Source organism: Megalops cyprinoides, chromosome 1 (genome assembly GCF_013368585.1).
Source record: "Megalops cyprinoides isolate fMegCyp1 chromosome 1, fMegCyp1.pri, whole genome shotgun sequence".
Taxonomy (NCBI): domain Eukaryota; kingdom Metazoa; phylum Chordata; class Actinopteri; order Elopiformes; family Megalopidae; genus Megalops; species Megalops cyprinoides.
Window position 1 is genome coordinate 23,601,184 of NC_050583.1, and position 10,000 is coordinate 23,611,183.

Consider the following 10,000-nt stretch of genomic DNA (forward strand, 5'->3'; position numbering starts at 1 on the left):
AGTAAAAACCCATAATTATTGCAGGCCTCATATTTGGTTGTAGTTTAAGTCTTTACTTTATGTCAGACCATTTCCTTAACACCTATGTTGTACTTCCACTTCCATGTATGCAAAAAATATGTGCTATAAATAACTTCATATGGTGACCCAGGTTGTCATGACCCAGTCATACTTGTGAGTCATCTGAATATACATTTCAGATGAATTTGCTCTTTTGAACAATGGTCTCACTGCATTGCAGACTGACACATGCAGTATGTGTGTTGATATCTCATGTACTATACACAAACAGATGTGAAAAGATCTATATCATAATATTAACACAATTGACAGGACATGGACAGGTACTGATTTCTCTCATCATAGTGATCCCAATAACAGCCATCATTATCAGTCAAGATCATTTTTATAGGTATTGTTGTGGTCTAGTTATCTTAATTCAGTTGAACTAGACAGATTACTTTTTCCTTATGGTATTTTCCAGCTTTTATCACCATGTTTGGAATCACCAATTTGCAAATTAGGCTCATCTGACCGTCACGACCTTCTGCTCTTGTACAGCGGTGCTGGGCATGCTGAATGCAATCCTCTGACACACTGCCATGCCAACATTTTTCACACTACAAGCCCCACATTGCACTACAGTGAAGTAAGCACTGATTATGGTTCTACTGGCATCATCTGAGTGGCTCATAGGTGCTGAGGGTAGAGAGATAAGGAAACCTTGCCAAAGAACATACCCCTGGAAGAACGAAGCCAAGCTGTGGGCTCTCAGTCACTGTTGCAAGATGACATGGCCAGTTTTGAACCTGGGCCTTGGAGCACAGCCTACGCTCGCAGTATGGGCCTTGCTGACTTAGCCATTTGGGAGCCTCTATATATATATATATATATTCTATTTTCATTATTGTTATCGTAATAAGTGAGACTGAGCTTGTATTCTCAACGTGCAAGTTGTTGCTCCCTCATTGTTGGCTTCAGTCAACATATTCAGTTAAATTATTTTTGAAAATATTGCATGTTTGTTATTCTGCAGTATATACTAATAGTAGCAGTATAATGAATCCCTTCACTGACTAATGCACCATATGATTTATACCTTAGTGTTAACAAAATATCCTAATAACGTTATCTTAGACTAGACTCCATAATTATGTATGGCAATTTTTCTATATTTGCCACCTACTTATCCGGAATTCAGAGTGGGTTAATTCAGAATCATTACTTTGATCTGTGTTCACTTGCCAGGTGAAAAAAATCACCTATTTACTTACCTTAATTTTCCTTTTGAAATGTGGTTTTAAGAAAAAAAAGATGTATGTGTCCAGAGAAAAAGACTTTCAGTGACAACCTGCATTTACTGCGCAGCATACACAGTTTGTTTACAAGCTGATGGAAGCTAATTGCTTGAAACTTGCTGCCTACATTTAATGGGCTGCGGGCTCAGCCCTCACAGGAGGTCCAGATGAAAGGGCCTCTGCAACAAAGTGCGGACCACATCAAAAACCCAGAGGCCAAAGCGCAGGCTTTAATGAGCACAGAGAGCCAATTAGACACAGCACTGGAGCACAACACCACAGAAGACATAAACACACACAAAACATCTGTTTGCTTTATCAATTCAAACGTACATTTTAAAAAATGTGTCTCAGCGGCAGATTAATAACCATATTCACAGTTGTATGCTCAACACTCACAGAAATGTTTTCATATGCAATATTCTCAATAATAAGCATAATGGCGGTCTGTTTAATCAACCACGTTTATACAACATTTACCATTTGCTTTAGTCTTGCCCTTGTCCTATTGGATTTATGAAGGAAAAACATAAAGCAGAATAGGTTTAAATATGAAGCTGAAATACAAAGAAGCAGCTGGAAGCAACTTCATCAGAGCCTACAGAAGTGCAATTCCACTGAAAGAATTTCATGTCACATTCAGGACTATGCAATGCTGTGAACAGACATTTGAGCAGCAATCAATTAGAGAGCAAAACAGTTAAACCTAGATAAGTTCTTTTCAATAGCCCATTGTTTGATTCACATTAATGGGACACAGGTTACTGTAATGTGTCTTATTCAGAATAATAACTGCAGCTCAGAGAGAATATCAATTGTTTTAATGTGACTTTGGAGATTGTGCTGACGTTCTCTCATCACTACAGGAACATCTTTTGTTTCAGTTTCAAGTCTTTATGCTGGTAAGAGAACAATGTTTCAGTGTCAAAAGATTTCATATACTGAAGTCATATCTGTTAAATCTATCCAAATCATTATTTTGCTGTATTTCCAGAGATCAAGACACGTTGACATTATGATAGAAAAGCTGGAACAAAACAGTATCTGAATAGCTGTATTACATGAGTTGCAGTGAATGGTTTAGAAAAAGTTTAGAATGTTCCCTGGAAATCTGACACCCTGAAAACACCTGAATCTTACATTACTCATTTTGATGTCATCACTTCTGGCACTCCTTTTTAACACCCACACACACCCATTGAGGCCTCTACATACCTTTAAGTTTAGAGACAGAAAAAGATCATTTGAGTCTAGAATAGTTGTGGGTAGTGGCTGGACATTCTGTAAGTGTGTCCTATGTTATTGACGTATGTCCTTTGCTCATTTTATTTATGTCTGTTATTTGTACATGTCTTTGCTTATTTAATATAACTATGAGTTTGTTCATCAGCACATCCCCTGTCATAGATCAAGAATAGATTGAACTGATCTCATTGCTTTTTCCACTGTCATGAGTTGGTTTCTTTTCTATTTTTAAACCATCATTGCTTCCTTTCAATCTACATCCGCTGATTCCACTAAATGATCTCTTTGAAGTGCCAAAACTATTTTAAAAGTAATATGTGAGAGCAAAAATGCAAATCAAAACAAACTTCCACATCCCTTGAGTGAAATGGTCTCACTTGCACATTTATACTTAACATATCTGAAGTGATGCCATTGAACACGTTTCTTTCTTCTAGCCGCTTCACACTGACCGTCAGGAGATCTTTGTCTTTTTTGTATAATCTGTAGATAATGAATCACCACAAAAAGCACATACTGTAGGTGTTATTAGTGAAGCTTTACAATGGAATTTTTAAATTTATTTTTGGAACTAAATTTTTTTTATTTTTTGATATTTTTCTGTTAGATATCGTCTAGCCCTTGCATGTTTTACTATTTAATTTTTATACAAAGTATTTTTATACAATATAATTTTTTGTTGGTTCACTTACATTAAAAACAGTATTTTCTTGCCATAATATTGCCTTTATTTGTTTTTTTTTTTTTCATTTTAACCTGTAAACCACATCAGCTGTGTTATAATATATGTGCTTTATGATTGTATAAGGCAATATATTTTATGAAGATAATCCTTAATGTATTTAATGGCTTTATATGATCAAGAAGGTTCAGTAAATATGCTACCATAGGCTTTGTGTAATTTGTTTGGCATTGGAAGTATAATCAACATTTGGCTTTCATCCTTTGAGTGGTGGGAATTCTGTCATTATTTGGCAGAAAAGGTTTTTCATTTGTGAATGAACAAACGAGTTCTATCACGTATATATATAAGACAGGAGCCACAAAGCCTGTTTGTTGTATCACAAAAGTATTTCTACCTTGTCAGAATCATTCTGGGATTTCTCCACTGTGGCTTCTGTATGCTAATCATATCAGCATTTACATTTATTCATTTGGCAGACGCTTTTATCCAAAGCAACTTACATAGGTTACAGTTCTTTACAATGTTATCCATTTATACAGCTGGATATTTACTAAGGCAATTGTGGGTTAAGTACCTTGCCCAAGGGTACAGCAGCAGTGTCCCAGGGGGGATTGAACCAGCAGCCTTTCAGTTACGAGTCCAGCTCCTTAACCACTATGCTGCACAGTTGTGGTATGTCCCCTCGCCTCTAGTTTTCATCACATTTTTTCCAGTTATATTGGCTGCAAATAAACTTAAAGAAACCCGAAAGTTGTGAAATCTAAAACCTGACAAGCTGTTATCCTTGTCAATACTCACGGGCATAGAATGGGATACACGACAAGGGAAAAGCAATGTCTAGCTAACATCTTAGAATGTTGTGCAGTGGCACATTAATACTTCATAAAATGTGCAGTTCAGATTGACCCTAGTCATGACAGCTTTTAGCACTGTCATCTCTGACTTGGCATTAATAGACGTTTATTTAAGCTATGCTTTGTTTACAGCCTTTGAAGCAGACAGTCGACTTTGAGTCACACCTCTCATAATGCCTTTCAAACCATGCTCAGAGGCACAAGGACACATAAAGTGATGCCGGTGTGCTGATCAAACATTCACTGTCAGCAAGACCACTCCATCTTGCAGAAACTGGCACAGCATAGCAATGACCGAGAGAGCTAAGGACCAACAGTCAAGAGAACAGACACTTGTATATATTGAAAATGTTTTTGACTGGACAAGGTTCCATCATGCCACTGTTTAACAGAGCCAGTTTACAGTGCAAAACTATTTAGATACAATATACCCTGCCAGATTATGCCCAACCATAACCACGTGTCCTAGTGATTTCTGGTGTTCAAACAAAGGCACTGATGATTTAATTTCTAATAAGTAGATCCATTAATCCATCCAAATGTGACATAACCAAGAATGTCACTTGGCATTTAGCCTTCAGCGAGGTGACGTTCATGGTTATGTCACATTTGGTATAATGTGTTGGATAAGAAAGTGTTATGTCTCCCTTTATGAAGTATGACATTTGCTTGTGTATGGTTTATGAAGGCATTATGTTGTTTGTACTGCAACACAGCCTTATTAAAATGTATTTAAACTTTAACATGATTAACACCTCCTGGCTTAATATCACAGCCCTCTTAATATCACTTTTTTCAAAACGCACTTTTTTCAATACTTTCAATACTCATTGGTTTCAATGTCAGATAGATTATTTTAATATCAACAGTAACCTTGTAACCTTTATTGTCACCTTCAGACAAGACAGATACAGCTGTTTTGCTCTCTAGAAACACAGTGAAGGAAGTTAAAAACAAATATTTCTACTACAAGAGTGGAAAAATGCTCATCCAAAAAAGAGTTGCACAGCAGCATAAAGTTTCCTCATCTGAAGTGATTATAAACAAAAATACTTCCTTATAAACTACATTAACCCTTGTGATATTTATCCATTTCAAAATATTCTGAAGAAAAAATGATCATTCATATCAATTGACCCACCTTTGGATATGTTTGTTGACTAGTTGTCGTTTGGCCTCCAAGAAATTAGTATAAAAATAAATAATTAAAACAATTATTTTAACTATCCACTGCAAAAGAACATGAATTTGATGAAGAATAGTAAATAACCCTGGACTACTAGTGGCTGGTGTCTTGTTTCAAAATGCTGAAACAAGAGCAACACAGCATGAAAAAGTATATTCCTATATTATGGGAATTATAATCAGAATTATGGACTTTGGCTATATAGCTACAGTACAGAGTGGCTGACCAAAAAGAACAGCAGACAGCGAACTGCATTGCCATAAATTAAATGAGTTGTGAGTCATGAGTCTATGACAATATCATTAGCTAAATAATAAATCAGTCATCACTGCTACAGATCAGTCATGTTGTCAATGATTGATGTCATTACAAAGACTTATTATTAACTACACATAATTAACTGCAAATGTTCTTCAATTCTATTTTAATGCTCAAGTTGAGACATAATTAATTGATTTCAAAAAGTCAACTCTAAAAAGGAAAAAAAAATCAGCTTAGACTTATCTGATCCTTTACTTGTCATCCATTTCAAACCTACACTCATTACACCTACACCTACACCTAAAGATCTATGTTTTCTCTTGTATCAATATCTCAGCTACAGGGCTTTTATTCACAGCTTTACTTACACAGAACAGCAGAACATGTTTACACAGAGAGTTCATTTTAAGCAGGTCTAATTAGTTCATAATGTTAATTTCTGTAATAGACCCAAACTGTGTTTTCAGGTAACAGTATTTTTTTTCCTTTGGGAAAAGTAGTAGTGAAAAATATCTCCTATATTAAATGACCTTCACACCGAACTGATGCAGCATCCAAAAGTTACTTTGAGAAACAATAAGCTTTTCCAAACCCAGATGACAGACAGCATTGTGTTCCTGTTGAAGGATGTCAATGACAAGATGTTGCTTTCACATGAAGGGCTGCTGCCACACTTTTTTATCTACACTGACTGTCAGTCAGCTGTCACTGTCCTCAGGATCAGAGCTCCCCACACACTAGTCACTAGTAAGTGATATGTGATGACAGTAGAGAATGAGTCACTTCCTCTATCACCTCGAGAATACATGTGGATGAACTGGAAGGTGGCGTTATCACTTAAACATAAAGGTTTAACATTATGCCATTGTTTAATTTGGTTTCCGAAATCCCTCCAAGCCTTGGCAAGGGCTGATGAAAGTACAGAGCTGAGGTGAATGACATTGATATGGTGAAGAGTCCAAATTTAAAATCATAGTGCCCATAAACAACAATTCCAATCATATTTTTTATCAGTTCTGAGGCAAATTCAAAACATCAATTGTGGGATTTAGCAGTTGATGGCAAATACTTTAAGAGATGAAAATAATTTATTTACTGCCTTAGCTTTCTAATTAACAATGCAGGACATATTGTGGTAAGGAAAATCTGAGGTATTCACTGGAACAAATATCCTCTGTATGATTAATGGGCTGTCATCTTCAATTGTTCCAGAACCTCCGTCTCCCTGACATTCTACTACATCTCCTGTGTACAGAACCACTCTGTTTGGGATGAGAGGTCATCTTGATATGTTAATTAAGGAAATGGACAACAGTCCTATCCTAAAACAGGTTCAGAGTCTTGCAGGGAGATCTTAAGAAGTGCCACTTAGTGAAAACATATTAAGCAAGTCTGCAATAGCATAATTGTATTATTTAACAAGCATATAAGGGTTATTATAAGGGGTCTTTTTTTCAACTTAAAATAATCTAGGCGGATCTCTTGCATTGAATGTATTCTGGATGCAGTTTGTGAATTGGAGGAAAGACATGATTCAAAATGGCTACTTGTCATACAACCACTTTTTTTATTATAACCAGACATAGTCACTGTCACTTTTATTATAACCAGACATAGTCACTGTCACTTGAGTCTACTAATCTCCTGTAAACCTGTTCCTGTAAATTAGTCATGACCAACCTATCATAATAGACAGCAGCATTTAACTTGTAGACTGAGAAAAATGTTGATGAAAAAGAAGAGGTATGTCACCTTATGCTGTTCAAGGTTAGATCATTGGAAGACATCTGCCAGGTGGCATACTTTTTATATACCTGGTTTATTAACTTCTCCCAGTCATGAACTATTGCCAGTGGGTTGCATAATCCCCAGAAGCAGTATTACTGAGATGAATGTGCTTATTCCTTAGTTAAAGTTACAAATCTCTCTGTAGCATTACATAAGAAGCCATTCTGTGTAGGTATGTCATTTTTCTGTGTGATATGATATTACAGGAAAGGAGGTCACTGTAAAATGATGTGTCACATTTCTCATTACCTAGCAAAATTCTGCAGACACACAAGACTGTCTGAAAGTGGAAGCTCACCCATTTTAGACCAGGATTGAAACTAATATCTAATAAGATATAAAGAAGCCATTGATACCAATTTCACATAAATGCTACCTTGAGATATTTGTCTCTTGGTATTGAATAAATAGGATTCTATAGGAGCACCCATGGTGAACTCTTGATGATGTCTCGAATGACTCAACCGCTTTTCTACCATATAGAGGGCCTATTATTGGGCCTGAGCCACAGCTGAAAAAAGAAGTATGTTCTGTGTGATCAATATTAATTGGACCTGTTTTGTGTTAGCTTAAGGTAGGACTTGGTTAGCACTTCAAAAGTTGTTACCAAGTTTCATCAAGGTTTATTTCAACAATGAACATGAAAAATATTAGCAGTTGATACATTTTTCAGGGATTGTGTTTTGTGTAGTGATTTAGTTTTCATTTATGAAACAGTTCTGGTCTCCTTCTCCAATTGGTCAATCAGTTAAGTGTTCCAGTCATGTAATCATGTCATGTAAGTCACGCAATCACTGTATACCATGGCTAAACCTTTGTACCTTAGTGTAAATAGTATCATTACACGCCAAAGCAAAACATGCAAAAACACACCCCCAACCAAAGAATAATGTTGGTTACTGGTAGACCAAAGAGGAAATGGGGGTGAAACATCCTCACAGCTGTTGCCAAGCATTTGCAAAGTGGCAGGCACCACCATGTGATTCGGTTTCAGAGGCAAGGGAAATCAAGTCCCTGAGTAGGCATAGTTTGGACAGCTCACTACAGAGCCAGTGGAAACCAGATATGGAGGAGAGATGGAGGTTGCAGTAATGTAGCTGTAGGTCACCCTCACCATGGCCAATGTTAGTGAGCTAGCCAGCTAGCTAGCTCCACTGAGTAGAGGTTTTTGTGACATAGCAGCTATTTTTTGTTCTGCTCAGGGACAATATCCTTTGATGCAAGGATGACATCCAATGCATTTAGTTTTTAAAATAATTTAAAAAAAAAACAAAATGAATGAACCATTTTACAAAAGTAACAAGGCACTCGAGGCCATTGTATATCATGAATATAGCCACAGCTGAAGGTATATTGTTAGGTATGTTGTTAGACCCAGCAAGGTGGCTATAGTCATTGAAGGGATATTAACTGTTTAAAACATAACTAAAGCAATGTTTGAGTATAAAACAGCCCAGTCCATAATGAATAAGTATGTTTGATGATTATTATGATCAATAAGTAAGATTAAGATAATAAGTACGATTTACTGTAAAAAATCTTCTCATTTTTGTTCTGTTTCTGATAATAATAGTTATCATTAACATCACTATTTGTGTAGTACTTTATAATCAAAAATCTGCCCTCACAACAAGTGCTTCACACAAAAACAAGAAAATAAAACACAAAATAAAATGCACAATATAGATTATGGTGATAATAAAAGAAGTTTTGTTTTTAAAAAAGAAATACATTGAAAACAAGTAAAAGCAAGACATTGTAAAATGGAAAGATCATTTAAACACAGGATTTTAAAAAAAAACAATGGAAAAATAAAAACTACAGAATGATAAAATGTGATCCTCTACACAGTGAACAAAAAAGTGAGTTTCCAGCCCCGCTAATATCCAATGTCAGGGTGTTCCATAGTTTAAGGTCATAAAAGACAAAAACTGCCACCCCACTCTTCTTGTGATGTGGAACACTAGGATGGAATCTGATGACATAAGGCTGTGTTGTGTCTGGTAACTACGTTGTAAAATAGGGAAGAATGTCAGGGCTGATCCCATGCCTTAAAAACCAATAAGAAGCTTAAAATCAATTCTAGAACTCAGAGGCAGCCAATTGAGATGAGAATGTAGGAGTTATATGGGCTATCTTTCTAGTTTTAATCTGGCAGCTGTATTTTGAACCCGTTGCAGTTATTCAATTGATTTTTTGGGGATGCCACTCAGGAATGCATTACAGTAGTCAAGTCTGCTAGTAAAGAAAGTATGTATTATCTTCTCTGTATTGGCCTTTGTAAGAAAAGGCCTCATCCTTGCTATGTTATGATAAAATTGCAGATTTGGTTACCTTTCTAATATGTGGCTGAAACCCCAAATCAGCATCTAAAGTCACTTAAATATTTATCATCTCCAATTTGCTGTTTAAGGGTGTACTCACACTAGGCCCGGTTGCCTTGTACCATGCCCGAGCATGAAAATGTTTGCCCTCCCCACTCCCCCGCTGGCCTGCGCTTACATTGCGCTTAACATTCTGGGCCCGAGCATGCTTACGTCATCATGATGCGAACTTTTTGTTTTGAAGAAGAGAGCTCTTGTACAGCACAATGGAGTTCATGATTGTACTTTGTGGCATATTTGGAGTCGTTTTGGGTGCGGTGACACACAGCCCTTTCACATGCCTTGTAGATGGTTATCGA